This window comes from Narcine bancroftii, chromosome 6 (assembly GCF_036971445.1).
Source record: "Narcine bancroftii isolate sNarBan1 chromosome 6, sNarBan1.hap1, whole genome shotgun sequence".
NCBI classification, from domain to species: Eukaryota; Metazoa; Chordata; class Chondrichthyes; order Torpediniformes; family Narcinidae; genus Narcine; species Narcine bancroftii.
The window spans coordinates 73,983,838-74,000,220 of NC_091474.1; the positions used below are offsets into that span (position 1 = coordinate 73,983,838).

At 44.6% G+C, this 16,383-nt stretch overlaps 1 protein-coding gene across 3 annotated transcripts in view; it reads right to left on the reverse strand.

Annotated features, from left to right (window-relative positions):
- Window positions 1-16,383, reverse strand: part of camk2g2 (calcium/calmodulin-dependent protein kinase (CaM kinase) II gamma 2) — a 340,104-nt gene that overhangs the window by 172,615 nt on the left and 151,106 nt on the right. The gene's annotated exons all lie outside the window — the stretch shown is intronic.

Genomic DNA, 16,383 nt, shown 5'->3' on the forward strand with positions numbered 1-16,383 from the left:
CTTCTACCACCAAGGTCATCCACCAGCTTCAGTGCATAACCATTGAAGATCACAGACAGACATAAGGAGGATCTAATTCTCCCAGAGAAGTGAATTTTCTGTAGTAGAGGTGGTCTCATCAAATGCATCTGAGACACAGTTGGATGAATTTTTGAAATAATAGGGAATTAAGTCTTCTGGGAAATGAGTGGTAAAGTAGAGCTGAAGTCATGATTAATAGAAGAGTGGGCTTGACGGGTAAGATGGCCCACTCCTAATCATATTTTCCTGCTTTCAGCTCACAAGATCTGATACTCCTCGATTCCCATCCAAACGATCGCCGCCTCTCTCCACCCTGTTAACTCACCTTTGCTTTTTCACCTGTCCTGATATTTCCACCTGTGGTCTAATGCTAAATTTGTTTTTATTTTAATGCTCCTGTGAAGCAGACAGAGGAGTCTTGTTCAACTGAAATTCCCATATTAATATTAATCTGCTCCTGATCAGCCATTTTCTGAGCCTAAGATACTAACTCATCAGGGATATTACTCTAGCAGAAAATGTTACAGAAATGAATTACTTCATAAACAGCTCATACACTCACGTGCAGGATGGGAACAATTCTCTTGCTCTATGTCACTCGAAACAAACCACCCAATTTGTCCCGACTTACCTCTAAAGTCCAATATCCATTAACATAATTCTTCCAGTAGATGGCCTCTGTAAACAACAGCATGTGCCATTTTGCCACAGTGTTTGTCAGTAAAAGCTGATGAAGATTAATTACCAACGTAATTTACGTTGTAAATATATTATTGTGACCCACACTTGTACAGGAATCCTTGGAAATGGATTCAGCATTATTTCCAATAAATCCATGGTATTTCTTCGAGGGTAGAGAAATCAAAGTCACACTGTGCCAGGATAAATTAAACACGCATTAGCCCTGTTTCTGATCAATAAGTTTCCTCTGCAGATTTGCAAAATGCTTGGTTAATCCAGACACATTTTAATGATTGTTAAAGATCATCCTGTGGCCAATCATGTATGTCTCTCGATGCCCTGACCCCACCAATGTGAACAAGAGATTTCAACCTTCATCAAATAAAAATTCCTTCAGAAAAATTTCAGATGAATAAAAATAATCCTCAATTCTGACAGAGGTTGACTCCCAAGTAATATTATCTGCGACACGGTTAGCGCCACGCTGTTCCAATGGCAGCAACTAGGTTTGAATCTGCCACTGTCTGTCTGCACGTTCCCCCGTTTCTGTGGCAGGTTTCCCCCCACCCTTCAAAACATTTTGGGTTTGGAGGTTAATTGGCTTGTGGGGCAGAAGGGCCTGTTACCATGAAGTAGGCAAGTCTGACTATATATCACAAGTTGTTTTTTTTACAAAATAATATGATTGAAACAGATTCCCAATAGGAATGTTCAGCATGAAATAGTACAAGGTTTAGAGAATCATGGTAAACACACCAAAATGCTGGAGGAACTCAAACAGTCTTTTCAGCATCTATTGGAGACAAAGATAATTGCCGACGTTTTGGGCCTCCAGCATGTCAGTTCTTTTACTACAATCACAGCCTCTGCAGCCTATCGTGTTTCTTTTAAGGCCTTTTTATAGTGGGAAAAAAAGCGAACGTAAAGGTAGATATTCTACACCTTTATCAGTTCACCAACTTTATAAAAACGCTGATGGTGGATGCTGGATACTGACTCCAATCTGTCCAGGGGTGGGGTAGTCTCACAGGTGAAGCGAATCACTTCACTTCGCTCCAAAAAGGCAATGCCGCTGAAGGTGGCTGCTTAGGGGCTGGGCTGACAAAGTTGTCAGCACGCGATCCAGGAGCCACCACCAGGGCTCCCTTGGTGATCGGTGCTGATGTTAGAGCTCCCTCCTGCCACCCAGAAATATCCTCCTCCCATACCCCCTCCACCAAGGCCGCTGAGACCAAGGAGCGGGGGTGGGGGGGGCAGCGAGGAGCTGGAGAGAGCAGGAATGGATGTGAAAGGTGAGGGGAAATGGAGGGAGTCCGGCCTAAACAGCATGGAGGTCCAGCGGGGGTAAGGAGAGTCAGAGCCTGACGAGCTACTGGGGCCAAAGGGCGAAGGGACCCGTGTGTTGAGCTCCAGGAGGAAGGAAGAGAGATGCTGATAAGTGGACACCGAGGAGCAGAGCTGGGGAGTCTGAGGGACGAAAGAGGGGAGCGAAGAGCCAGAGGGGCACCACTGGACAGAAGAGCTGGAAGAAGGAGTCTTAAGTTTTATAATGAAAGCGTCATTTTGTTTCAATGCCGTCTTCGTTACCCATAATCCCCCACACAGGCATTGCTCGGCATGTACGTTAGACCTAATGGCAATGGACGACACTACTGCATCACTCGCCTTGCCTCCCTCAGCTCCAGAGGACGGCTCCCAATGTCGCTTTTCATAGCAGCCTTATAGGCCTTCTCCATAAAAGATACATCCCGCCTTTTTATCCTCGTTGAGCCGGCTTCAATGCAGTGTTACTCCATGAAAAAGGCTTTAGAGAATCATGGAGCCATTGTAGCAGGATTGGAAATCCCCCAAAACACAAGAGACAGCAGATGCTGGAATCCAGAGCTAAAAAAGTAACCTGCGAGAGAAACTCAGTGGGTCAAGCAGCATCAGTGGGAGATAAAGAATGGTCAACGTTTCCAATTGGAACCCTTCACCGAGACAAACCACCTTCAGGCAGTGAATTCCAACTGAGGTGGCCGTGCTGAGCGGAGGGCTTTTTCTTCTCAGTCCTTTTACCACTACCTTTTACTCCTTATCCTCCAGAACACACATCCTCTGCCAATAGAAACAGCTCTTCTTTATCCAATTTGTCTAGACCCTTAATTATTCTGAATGTTTCTGCGGAAACATGAGACAGCCATCGAAGGAATACCAATGCAAATTCTGGCTATCCCTCTGCTGTCAAACCCTCAGCAAATAAGGATCTCAAAGTTTTTTCAACTAAAACACTGAAAGGTCGGTTTGACTCAAAGATGAATTAATTAGTCAATATCCAGATCACGAGTCCACTGACAAATGCATTCAACAATTGATCATTAAGGTCCTGCAGGAACCCCTTCACTGCACAGATAGCAACAATCCAGTGGTCGACAAGCACCTCAAGGGAAATTAGGGACACCTTAAATTCCTCACCCTGCCAGCAATGCTGAGATCCACTGTTAAAGGTACTGGCAGCTTTCTACTTGCAGGGCATTCTGTAGGTGATATGCCATAGTATCAAGTATTATACCAATACAGGGCTTTTATTAACAGACTAGAAGCACCTCTGAACTGGCCAGAGGGACAGCATCTCCATCTGTCATAACAGTAGGCTGGAGTATCTCTACAGCCATAGCCAATAGCAAGTGATCAGTATAATACACCCCCCCCCCCCCCATTACATTATCACAGGGGGCTGCATGTTTCCAAGGAGTCTCTGCAAAGAAGCTTGCTGCTTGTAGGAACACAAGGGACAGGATGCAGAAATCCATTCAATTTTCATTGGGCGCAACCTGAATGCACATGCCTCTGGCCTGAGCTCTGAGTTTCAGCCTGATGTTCAGAAGTCTGAGGACTGCAGTGCTACTCAGCAGGTATAATAGGCTAATCCATAAAGGTATCTCATAGCAGTAAAGTGAGTAACTACACTTTTGTCATAAACATGAACAGCTCATTCCTTCCAAGCTTATGGGGTATTCATTATGTATCAGGAACAGAGCACCTGGATATCAGAATGATTGGCTTGTGGTTGGTGAGCTGAGCAGTAAACAAAAGAAAAAAAAAATCACACAGAAGCTGTGAGTGGGTTGAACCAACCAACTGACTTTACTGGAACTCTCCGAGAACTTATCAGCACCACTCCCATGATCCTTTTCAGTCCCTCTGACCAGGACCATTGCAATGTCAGCCCAGCTCAAGCCTGCTCCTCAGTGACCAAGTTCACTTGTGGATCAGTGCTACATGATCCCCACCCCCCCCCCCCCCCACCCCCAGAACTGGTGTTCCAAGGTGTCAAGTCCACAGTTGGTAAACAGTTCATACATTTGGGAGGCTGATCTCTCCGCTGCAGGGCTGGAACAGTTACTGGTTGGTCGAGGTCAAGGTATGCCAGTTTGAGGGAGTTGAACATTTCCTGCTTATCCCCAATGTCCAAAGATTACGTAGTCCCGTTGTGTCGTAACACCTCGTATGGACGCTCCTATGTGGCCACTTAGCTACTTGTGCACAAAGCTGTCAGCCGGACCTTGGCCACCCCGATTTCAACCGTGTCATAAATATTCAGCAGGTAAAAAAGTTTCACCTATGTGTGAACTGCTGAGTGTAGCACAATTTTTTGGTGGGGAGGGGTTAAAATACTTTCAATTTGACAACCTTCACCATTTCTTTTGACAAACTGAACTTGTTTCTGCAGGTTTTCACTTGGAAACCACCACCCCCACCTCAGTTTGCTTCAATATAGAACATCTCCAGCTGATGACCACGGCCATAGGGTGAGCTGGGGTTAAAATGTGTATAAGTTGAAGACATTCTGATGAGTGGTGTCACACCAACAAACTTGCACTCAACGTTACCAAAACCAAGGAGACGATTGTGTGGACTTCAGGAGGAAGTTGTGAGAACACAAACCAGCCCTCATCCAGGGCTTAGTGGAGAGGATCAAGCTTAAAATTCCTGGGTGTCAATATCTCTGAGGATCTGTCCTAGAGCCTCCATGTCAATGCAATCATGAAGAAGCTCGCCAGCGGCTATACTTTGTGAGGTGTTTGAGGAGATTTAGTATGTCATCGAAGACTCTTATAAACTTCTACAGGTGGACCATGGAGAGCATTCTGGCTGGTGGCATCACTAGTTGGTACAAAGGCACCAACGCTCAGGGCAAGAAAAAACTGCAGAGGGTTGTTAACACAGCCTGTACCATCACGAGCACCAGACCTCACTCCATTGAGGACATCTACAAGAGGCGGTGTCACAAGAATGCTGCCTCTATCCTCAAGGACCCCCCACCTCCCAGGCTATGCCCTCTTCACTCTACTACCATCAGGGAAAAAGGTACAGGAGCCTGAAGATGAGCGCCCAGTGGCATAAGAACAGCTTCTTCCCCTCCGCCATCCGATTCCTGAATGATCAATGAACCAAAGACTCTGTCTTACTTTGACTTCTCGTGCGCTTTTAAAATTTATTTTGTAAGGTGGTTTATATAAATGTTTGCTCCGTAATGCTGCCGCAAAGCAACAAATTTTGAGACGTTCAGGACAATAAATTCTGATTCTGAAATGTTGATCATTTACCCCTCCACGGATGATGCCTGACTACTTCCTGCATTTTTTAATCTTTATTTCACATTCCAAGCATCTGTAGTATTTTAGTTTTCTCCACAGGGAAGTGCAGCTCCATGGTTTTGTTTGTGGACTTGTATTCAAAGGTCTCCATTTCAGATCTGGAGACATATCATTAAACTTCACCACAGCAACCGGGGAATTGCAATTCTGTTAGCTAAATTAAATAAATCTGGAATAAAGCAAGCATGAAACTTGCAGATGTTATTAGAAACCTATCCAAATCACAAATGACCTTCGGGGAAGAAAACCTGTCATCCTTGCCCAGAACAAACACTGCAGCCACTCAGGGAGTCACTGAGTCATTGTTAACTCTCATTCACCCTGAATCTCTCCCTGGCCAGCACAATGATTCCAGGCCCCAGTATCCAGCCATTGCTGAGCGCAGATGATTGGAAGCAGAATCAGGCCATTCGACCTCTTTAGCCTCTTCTGTCATACAAAGTTAACTCGCTTTACATCTAACGTGGCTCAGCGTGACAACAACATTTACAAATTTGCTGATGGTACCAGTAGTGGGCTGTATAAAAAGGAGTGATGAGTCAACATACAGGAGGGAGGAAAACCTGGCCGAACGATGTGCTAACAGCAACCTCACACTCAATGCCACGAAAAAAACCAAGGAGCTGATTGTTGACTTTAGGAAGAGAAAACCAGAGGTGTACGATCCAGTGATCATTGGTGGATCAGAGGTGGAGAGGGTGAGAAAATTCACTATCTCGGAAGATCTTTCCTGGACCCAACACACTAATATCATTGTGAAGAATGCAAGCCAGCACTTCTACTTCATCAGAAATTTGTATGATGTTGGAAACTTTGGCCAACTTCAACAGATGTGTGGTGGAAAGTGTGCTGACCGGCTGCATCATGGTCTTGTACAAGGGCCCCAATACCAGAAAGCCCTGCAAAATTTCATGGACACAGCCCAGAACATCACAGGAAAAACCTTCCCCACCTTTGAGAACACCTACGGGAGACACTGCCATCAGAGAACAGCAGCAATCATCAAAGACCCTCACCATCTGCTCTGCTCTCACTGCTGCCATCAGGAAAGTGGTATATAAGTGCCACAAGACGTTTATCACCAGGCTCCACCATCAGCCTCCTGAACAATGAACTCAGAACTAATTTAAGGACCTCTTACTCTGAACATTATTATTGAATATATATTTTTGTATTAAACAGTTTGTTTACATTTCTTTCTTGTGCATATCTATCTTTTCTTGATTACTGTTTATACTACTGATCAGTAGAAATTCTACCTGGCCCACAGGAAAAAAAGAATCTCAGGGTTGTATGTAATGCCATGTATGTACTCTGACAATAAACCTGAACTCTTAGAGAATGCCTTCCAGATAAACCCCGCGAGTGCTAATAGGGGTGTATTACAGACCACCAAATGGGCCAAGAAAATTAGAGGAACAAATTTGTATGGAAATAACGTATATGTGTGAAAATCATAAGGTAGTGATCATGGGAGATTTTAACTTCACACCCATTGATTGGGATACCCATACGGTTAGAGGGCTGGATGGGCTGGAGTTCGTTAAATGTGTTCAGGATTGTTTTCTAAATCAGTTAGTAGAAGAACCGACTCGGGACGGTGTAATACTGGATCTCCTGTTAGGGAACGAGCTAGATCAGGTAGCGGACATTAATGTTGGAGAACCAATTGGGTCTAGTGATCATAATTCTGTTAGTTTTAGGGAAGAGCAAGGAGAGGCCTAAAGTTGAGGTTCTGGATTGGAAAAGAGCAAATTTCGAAGGAATAAGAAGGGATTTGGGGAGTATTGAGTGGGACAGGATATTTTCAGGTAAGGATGTTAATGAAAAATGGAGGATATTCAAAAAGGAAATTTTGAGGGTACAGAGTAGTTATGTCCCAGTGTAGATCAAAGGAAAGGCTGGAAGTCATAGGGAGGCTTGGTTTTCGAGGAATATTGGAAATTTGGTTAGGAGAAAAAGGGAGATGTACAAGAGGTATAAAGAGCAGGGAGCTGAGAAGTTGATGGAGGACTACAAGGAGTGTAGAAGGAATCTTAGGAAAGAAATTAGAAAGGCCAAAAAAAGGCATGAAGAGGCTTTGGCTGACAGAGTAAAAATAAATCCAAAGGGTTTCTATAAGTATATTAAAAGTAAAAGATTAATGAGAGATAAAATTGGACCCCTTGTAGATAGCAAGGGTAGGCTGAGTGAGAAGTCTGAGGAAATGGGGGAAATTTTTGAATGATTTCTTTGCCTCGGTATTCACTAGGGAAAAAAATGTTGAACCAGTTGAAGTAAAGAAAAATAGTGGGGAGGTCATGAAGCATATAAGGATAACCGAGGAGGTAGTGATGGCTGTGTTAAAAAAGACAAAGGTGGGTAAATCTTCTGGACCGGACAAAATATTCCCTAAGACACTCAGGGAGGTTAGTGGACAGTTAGTGGGGCCATTAACAGAGATATTTAGGATGTCACTGGCCACGGGGGTGGTGCCAAAGGATTGGATGGTGGCGCATGTGGTTCCTCTGTTTAAGAAAGGGTCCAAATGCAAACCTGGGAATTATAGGCCTGTGAGTCTGACGTCTGTGGTGGGCAAGTTGATGGAAAGTGTTCTGAGGGATGCTATTTACAAATTTTTGGAGGTACAGGGATTGATAGGGAGTAATCAGCATGGTTTTGTCAGGGGTAGATCATGCTTGACAAACCTGATTGAGTTCTTCGAGGGGGTTACAAAAAAGGTTGATGAAGGGAAAGCTGTGGATGTTGTCTATTTGGACTTTAGTAAAGCTTTTGACAAAGTTCTCCACAGGAGGTTAGGAAAAAAGGTGGAGGCATTAGGTATAAATAAAGAGGTAGTGAAATGGATTCAGCAGTGGTTGGATGGGAGGTGTCAGAGAGTAGTGGTAGAAAATTGTTTGTCCAATTGGAGGCCGGTGACTAGTGGAGTTCCTCAGTGTTCGGTCCTGGATCCACTATTATTTGTTATATATATTAACGATCTGGATGTAGGGGTGGAGAATTGGATAAGCAAGTTTGCAGTTGACACAAAGATTGGTGGTGTTGTGGACAGTGAGGAAGATTACCATAGATTAAAAGGTGATTTAGGAAGGCTGGAGGTGTGGGCTGAGAAATGGCTGATGGAATTTAATACAGATAAATGTGAGGTGCTACATTTTGGAAAGGCAAATTTAAATAGGTCATATACATTGAATGGTAGACAATTGAGGAGTGCAGAGCAACAAAGGGATTTAGGAGTTATGGTAAATAGTACCCTCAAGGCTGATACTCAGGTCGATGGTGTGGTGAAGAAGGCATTTGGAATGTTGGCCTTCATAAATCGGAGTATTGAATTCAAGAGTAGGGAGGTTATGATGAAATTGTACAAAGCATTGGTGAGGCCAAATTTGGAGTACTGTGTACAGTTTTGGTCACCAAATTATAGGAAAGATATAAACAAAATAGAGAGAGTGCAGAGAAGGTTCACGAGAATGTTGACAGGATTTCAGGGTCTGAGTTACAGGGAAAGGTTGTGCAGACTGGGGCTTTTTTCTCTGGAGCGTAGAAGATTGAGAGGGGACTTGATAGAGGTGTTTAAGATTTTAAAAGGGGCAGACAGAGTAAATGTGGATAGGCTTTTTCAATTAAGAAAGGGGGAGATTCAAACTAGAGGACATGGTTTAAGATTGAAGAGGGAAAATTATAAGGGGAACATGAGGGGAAATTTCTTTACGCAGAGGGTGGTGGGGATGTGGAATGAGCTTCCGGCAGACGTGGTCGAGGCGGGATCATTGGTTACATTTAAGGAAAGACTGGATCGTTACATGGATAGGAGGGGACTAGAGGGGTATGGACCGGGTGCTGGTCAGTGGGACTAGGAGGGTGGGGATTTGCTACGGCATGGACTAGTAGGTTTGAACTGGCCTGTTCTGTGCTGTAAGTGGTTATATGGTTAGATTCCAACTCTCAACCAGTCTTGTCCCTGCCCATTTCCTCACTGACTCCAAATTGAATCACAGTTCCCTCAGGGCCAGTCCCAGGTCACCTCTCTTTCCCCAACTTCCTATGGTTGACTTCAGAATGGGGTTGAATTGACTCCCTTTGACTTCTGAAATGGCACAAATAATTTTTCCTTTCAGGAAAGGTAAGTAAACGTCACTCCTGCCAACAGTCCGTGGATAACATTTCCACGTTAAAAAAAAAATCAAAATCATGCATTATTTCCGTAACTCATGTTTTATAGCAATATTCCTGTGGTACAGCAACAAATGCCTTCCTTGTTGTAAAAAAAATACCATTTTTATCTGCTTTGAAGATCAACTTACACATGCATTTGGATTTCCTCTGTTACTGTCAAATTTGCTTTCTGTTTGACCATGAGTTTGACTGCAATATGAAACTTGGCTGCCAACAGCACCCCCACCCCCCACCCCCCACCCCCCACCCCACCCCCACATACTGTCTGAACTGCTGAGACATTCTGCTATTTTACACCACAGCCTCTCAGCATCTTCTATCTCTTGTCTCTCCTTAAACCCCGCGAGTCCTATTATCGATTGAGAAATGCAGGCATTTCGTCGTGGAGCTTCCTGGAGAAATCCAGTTGCCTCTTTTATCTTCGGATTTTCAAACAATATTTACTACTTCCAGAGAAATGTCAGTAAAATCCTAAATTGGCGTCTCTCATCATTGTGCGTGGCTGTGCTATTTATTTTCCATTCTGGTGATTTAGTTTAAAGATCGCTGCTCAAGCGAAAACCCCCTCTGGGAATCCAGGTAAACACAGGGACGTGAGTCACCCAATTGCTCATACATTTTAGACGCCAGGCCAGAAAAGAGGAGGATGAAGTGTTCCCATTTAAAAATAAAATCACGGTGTTGCAGTACAATAAGGGGCAAGGTATCCTTGTACAGACAAATTCATTCCTTCCGGCTGGATAATGACCTCTGAAATGATGGTGCACAGATATGCCTCAGTGAGCACCCCTGTTCTCCAGTGTCAAAGGACTGCTTAATCATTTGTCAATACAATATAACACCTTGCTGTCTGGACATTGATTGCCAAGGGCTGGGACATGAGATGGTGTGCAACAGTGGCCACACCAAGATGTGTCCAAATTAAAATTCAGCTAGGTTGAAGCCGTTTAAAGCCACTTAAAGCTGCCTGATCCTAAATCTTACGAGTCGGAATTGTTTATGTTTCACTGCTGCAATATTCCTGCTGCAAGAAAACTTCTTTATAAAGTTTTATCAAATATCATGCTGTCATTTAAATTGCTACAACCACAAAGGATCATTAAAAAGGTAGATGAGAATTAATACAATTACAAGACTGATTGAATTGTAAAATAGCATTAAGGGCGATGCAGAACATTTCAAAATGCTGTGCGGGTTGAAGAGGCTATGGTTCTTCAGAGCAGAGGGACTGCATCTCTTGTTTAACCAGCCCCACCATCTGTAGCCTGTGTCCAATACCACAACGTGTAGTTTTTTGACTCTGCACCCTCTCTCTCCAATCAGGTTCCTTCAGTTAGTCTCCTGTTCCACCTGCTGCACCCAAAGTCACAAGAGGCATCAGACTCCCACGCTCATTTAAACCGGTTGGAGATAATGTTGTTGGGCTTTCGGATGGTGGAACAGTCCGCGGTGTGCTGGTTCTACATCAGAAAGTGTGGGCTGGGGTCACGTGTCTCGTCTGGACGAGCACCAGCATCTGGGAGTAACTCTTCTCCACAGTTCCAAGTGAGTGACATCTCTCAGTCAGACATAAAATCTCCCTCCGCATTAGCTCAAATCAGGGCAGGAGTTCAAGTTCATCTGAATGTAACAGTCTTCTTTCTTCTTTCTTCATCTTTGGCTTGGCTTCGCGGATGAAGATTTATGGAGGGGTAAATGTCCATGTCAGCTGTAGGCTCGTTTGTGGCTGACAAGTCCGATGCGGGACAGGCAGACACGGTTGCAGCGGTTGCAGGGGAAAATTGGTTGGTTGGGGTTGGGTGGTTGGGTTTTTCCTCCTTTGTCTTTTGTCAGTGAGGTGGGCTCTGCGGTCTTCTTCAAAGGAGGTTCCTGCCCGCCGAACTGTGAGGCGCCAAGATGCACGGTTTGAGGCGATATCAGCCCACTGGCAGTGGTCAATATGGCAGGCACCAAGAGATTTCTTTAGGCAGTCCTTGTACCTCTTTGGTGCACCTCTGTCACGGTGGCCAGTGGAGAGCTCGCCATATAACACGATCTTGGGAAGGCGATGGTCCTCCATTCTGGAGTCGTGACCTACCCAGCGCAGTTGGATCTTCAGCAGCGTGGATTCGATGCTGTCGGCCTCTGCCATCTCGAGTTCTTCGATGTTAGGGATGAAGTCGCTCCAATGAATGTTGAGGATGGAGCGGAGACAATGCTGGTGGAAGCGTTCTAGGAGCCGTAGGTGATGCCGGTAGAGGACCCATGATTCGGAGCCGAACAGGAGTGTGGGTATGGCAACGGCTCTGTATACGCTAATCTTTGTGAGGTTTTTCAGTTGGTTGTTTTTCCAGACTCTTTTGTGTAGTCTTCCAAAGGTGCTATTTGCCTTGGCGAGTCTGTTGTCTATCTCGTTGTCGATCCTTGCATCCGATGAAATGGTGCAGCCAAGATAGGTAAACTGGTTGACCGTTTTGAGTTTTGTGTGCCCGATGGAGATGTGGGGGGGCTGGTAGTCATGGTGGGGAGCTGGCTGATGGAGGACCTCAGTTTTCTTCAGGCTGACTTCCAGGCCAAACATTTTGGCAGTTTCCGCAAAACAGGACGTCAAGTGCTGAAGAGCTGGCTCTGAATGGGCAACTAAAGCGGCATCGTCTGCAAAGAGTAGTTCACGGACAAGTTGCTCTTGTGTCTTACAACCCGATAAAACAGCGCTCCAGTCCACAGGGTAAAAACAGTACAAACATATAGACAAACAATATAAACACACAGTACCTATATTAATTTTTAAAGATTTAGACATGCAGCATGGTAATAGGCCCTTCCAGCCCATGAGCCCGTACTGTCCTTTTATAACCTGAAGTACATTTTGAATGGTGGGAGGAAACGGAGAGTACGTACGAACTCCTTACGGACAGCATCAGACTCAAAAGCTGATTGCTGGTGCTGTAACAGCTTTGTACTAACCTCTACGTTTACTGTGCTGCCCAGATACATGCTTTATATGCATATGTTAAAAATAAATATTATTAATAAATAGTCGTGTCACGGGGAGATGGTTTGAGCAGTTTTACGGTCATTCAGGAATCTCACTGCCCTGGGGAAAAAGCTGTTCCTTGTCCGATAGGAATAGTTGGAAGATGCTATGTGTGGGGTAGTAGGGATTGTTATAGATTTTTATACAATGATCCCGGTAGATCACACCGATGATGGGGGGACAGGGAGAGGAGGGAGCCCTTATTGATCCTTTCTGCCGCTCTTATGGTCCTGTGGATTGACCTCCAATCAGATGCTCGGCAGCAACCTACCACACTGTGTTCCAGTCGGCCTGGATGCTCTTGATAGAGCTCTTGCAGAAGGTTGACATGATGGTGGCCGGTGGCCTTGACTATCTCAGTCTTCCCAGGAAGTGCAGTCACTGTTGCGCTTTCCTGACAAGTGAGGAGATGTTGTATGTCCTTGATAGCTCATTTCTTCAGTGGACTTTGAGGAACTTGGTGCTCTCCACTACCCATTTCTCTCCCCGCAGCAGCACCCATGGTGAGCAGTGCTGGAACCATGAGTGAATGTTTTATCTGTGAAGAGTTTGTTCTCCCTCAGGTCCAGAATGATGCCACAGAAATGCAAGTACCATATATAACAGCATACAAGATGGTATTTGAACCTTAAAAAAAATCCAAGGGGCGTCTTGTCCGCCAAGTGTACCTTAATATCCTGTGGTTTAGAGTGTCCCCATGGCGATGGAGAACAGCAGTCCTACCACCAAATATTTTTCGACTGAATCTTACATTTGGGAAGCTGCATTAATAGTAATGTTCCATTGAAACAATAAAAATATATTACAAATGTGTCTAACATAGCTTAAAGAAATAGAACAGCCAACAAGACCAAAAGTCACCTTTCGCAACAGCTGACGAACAGCAATGTCTCAGCGCTCCCCTGCAGGGTCCATCCACCAGTCCAACTGCCATCGGCTCTACAGACTTTAAACAGCCTGTTCAAGGAGCCAATGGTGGTTTATATTAAAATATGCTCATAAAATATAAACGTGTGATTTGCTTTTAAAAATGTTGTGACAGCATTACTCCTCCAATGGGAAAGTACTATTGGGTCAGTAAGATCTCAGCGGTAAGTGCCAAGACTTGGGGCAGACTTATACAGTGAATATAGGTCAAAACCTACAAGTGGAAATTCTGGGGGTCATCTCATACACCAGTTGTCTGGCACATACGGCACTTCTTTATGAAAGTGCAGTGTCCAGCAGAGTTGACCAACGGCAATGCAGAATTGCTCCAGGGCAGGAATGCAACAGCCCACTGAGACAATGTTTCCTGGTGTAAGTTCGGGCCTATTCCGCATCCCTCCACCTGTCTTTGAGAGGAATGCAGCCGATTTAACTTTGCCACTATTCAGCCAACATTCATGAGTGTTGTTTTTGTTGATGGGAATGAGCATTGGTTTGCTGTCACCAGCCACTCTTCCGTTGGGAAGAAAATTGCTTTTGGTCTGCCTTTGGAAACAAAATTGTAAACATGTTTACGCTGGATCATTTTTGCTTCTGAAGGAACAGAGAAAACTTCCCTCAGTCTCGTTGATGTTGACTCATGTAACAATTTAAAAATTTTAATTTCATCAAGGTGGAAGCCGATTCTGGCCATAAAAACCCATACCACCCAATTCACCTAGAACCCCCATATGTTTTGGAATGGTGGGAGGAAACTGGAGAACCTGGATGAAGGCCACACAGACACGGGGAGAACATAGATTAAGAGATGGGGAAGTGCAGAGAGACATAGGGATACTTGTACACCAGTCTCTGCAGGTACAGCAGGCGGTTAAAAAGGCAAATGGTAGGTTGGCCTTCATATCAAGAGGGTTTGAGTATAGGAACAAGGATACCTTACTGCAGCTGTACAGGGCCTTGGTGAGACCCCACCTGGAGTATTGTTTGCAGTTTTGGTCACCTTATCTAAGGAAGGATGTTCTTGCAATGGAGGGAGTGCAGAGGCGATTCACCAGGCTGATACCTAGAATGGCAGGAATGACTTAGGAGGAAAGATTGTGCAAATTGGGATTGTACTCGCTGGAGTTTAGAAGATTGAGAGGGGATCTCATAGAGACATATAAAATTCTGGCAGGACTGGACAGAATGGATGCAGATGGGATGTTTCCAATGATGGGAAAATCCAGAACCCGGGGCCATGGTTTGAGGATAATAGGCAAACCATTTAGGACCGAGATGAGGAGGAATTTCTTTACCCAGAGGGCGGTGAATCTGTGGAATTCATTGCCACAGAGGGCAGTAGAGGCAGATTCATTAAATCTATTTAAGAGGGAATTAGATATATTTCTTCAGTATAAGGGTATTAAAGGTTACGGAGAGAAGGCGGGGATGGGGTACTGAACTTTAAGATCAGCCATGATCTCATTGAATGGCGGAGCAGGCTCGAAGGGTCGAATGACCTACTCCTGCTCCTATCTTCTATGTTTCTATACAAATTCCTGACAGACGGTGTTGGATTTTAACCGGGTTGGTGGTGCTGTAAAAGCATTGTGCTAACCGCTAGGCCAACTGAGCCGGAGGCTCGGTGTCTCCTAGCTGGAGACACACGAGAGGCTGAGAATCCTGGAAGCTGGAGCAAAAACTGCTGGAGGAACTCAGTGGGGGTGAGCAGCATCAGTGGACAAAAAAGAATGGTCAATCTGTCAGATTTAAAAAAAATTTAGACATACAGCACAGTAACAGGCCCTTTCGGCCTACGAGTCCATGCCGCCCAATTACACCCAACAGATCTACACCCCCGGTACGTCTTTGAAGGGTGGGAGCAAACCAGATAACTGGAGGAAACCCATGCAGACAGCGGCAGATTTGAACCATGGTCCTGATCATTGCCGCTGTAACAGCATTGTGTAAACCACTAGCATGCCACCCTATATGTTAACCATGCCTTCTGTGGGCCGGAAGTCTTCACAACTTGAAGGGTTCGAAGCAGGAAAGTGGTTGATCCATGGAATCAGACAAACGCAAAGAATAGAGATGAATATAATGATGTTCAAATGGTGAAGTAGCAGAAAACTCCACTAAAGGACTGATTACAGGAAACAGTAGTTGACCAGATGTGAAATTCCATATAAAGTTATAGATAACAAAGAATTACATGCAATATTTTGTCTCAATGGTGATATCCAGGATCGGGTTACAGCCACCACTTTTTAAAAAAATTGTCATATGTACTGAGATACAACAAAAAAATTGTTTTGTGTGCTATCCAGCCAAGTCAACCTTATCATTGAATACAAATTAAAAGTGCAGAGTACAGTGTTATAGAGAAAAGGCTCAGTTAAAACTATGCAATGTCATCAATTTACCAACGAGATGAAATTCAAGAGTCTGATAAGAACAGGGAAAAAAAAACTGTCCTTGAATCTGGTGATCTTCAAACTCGTACATTTCCTGCCCGTTGGGATGGGAGACAGTGGGGGGGGGGGGCAAGAGGAGAAAGAAGAGTATGTAAAAACACACCAAAATGCTGGAGGAACTTAGCCAGTCTTTCCAGGTCAATAGGAGACAAAGATATATTGCCAAAGTTTTAGGCTGAGAACATCAGCAATATATCTTTGTCTCCTGTGGAGGCTAAAAGACCGGCTGAGTTCCTCCAGCATTTTGGTGTGGTTTTATTACAATCTGCAGCGTATGTAGCCTTTCGTCTTTCACAAAGAAGAGTGTGGCCGGGGTGTTTAGGGGATGGTGTGGTTGGGGGGTGCGGAGGAGGTCTCTTCAATCCACCTCTCCCTCTGCATCTCAGTGTCCTACAGGTACATCAAGTCATTGCAAAAAAGCTGTGATCACAGAACTGGCAATGAGAGAGCAGATTTGAGTTAAGTG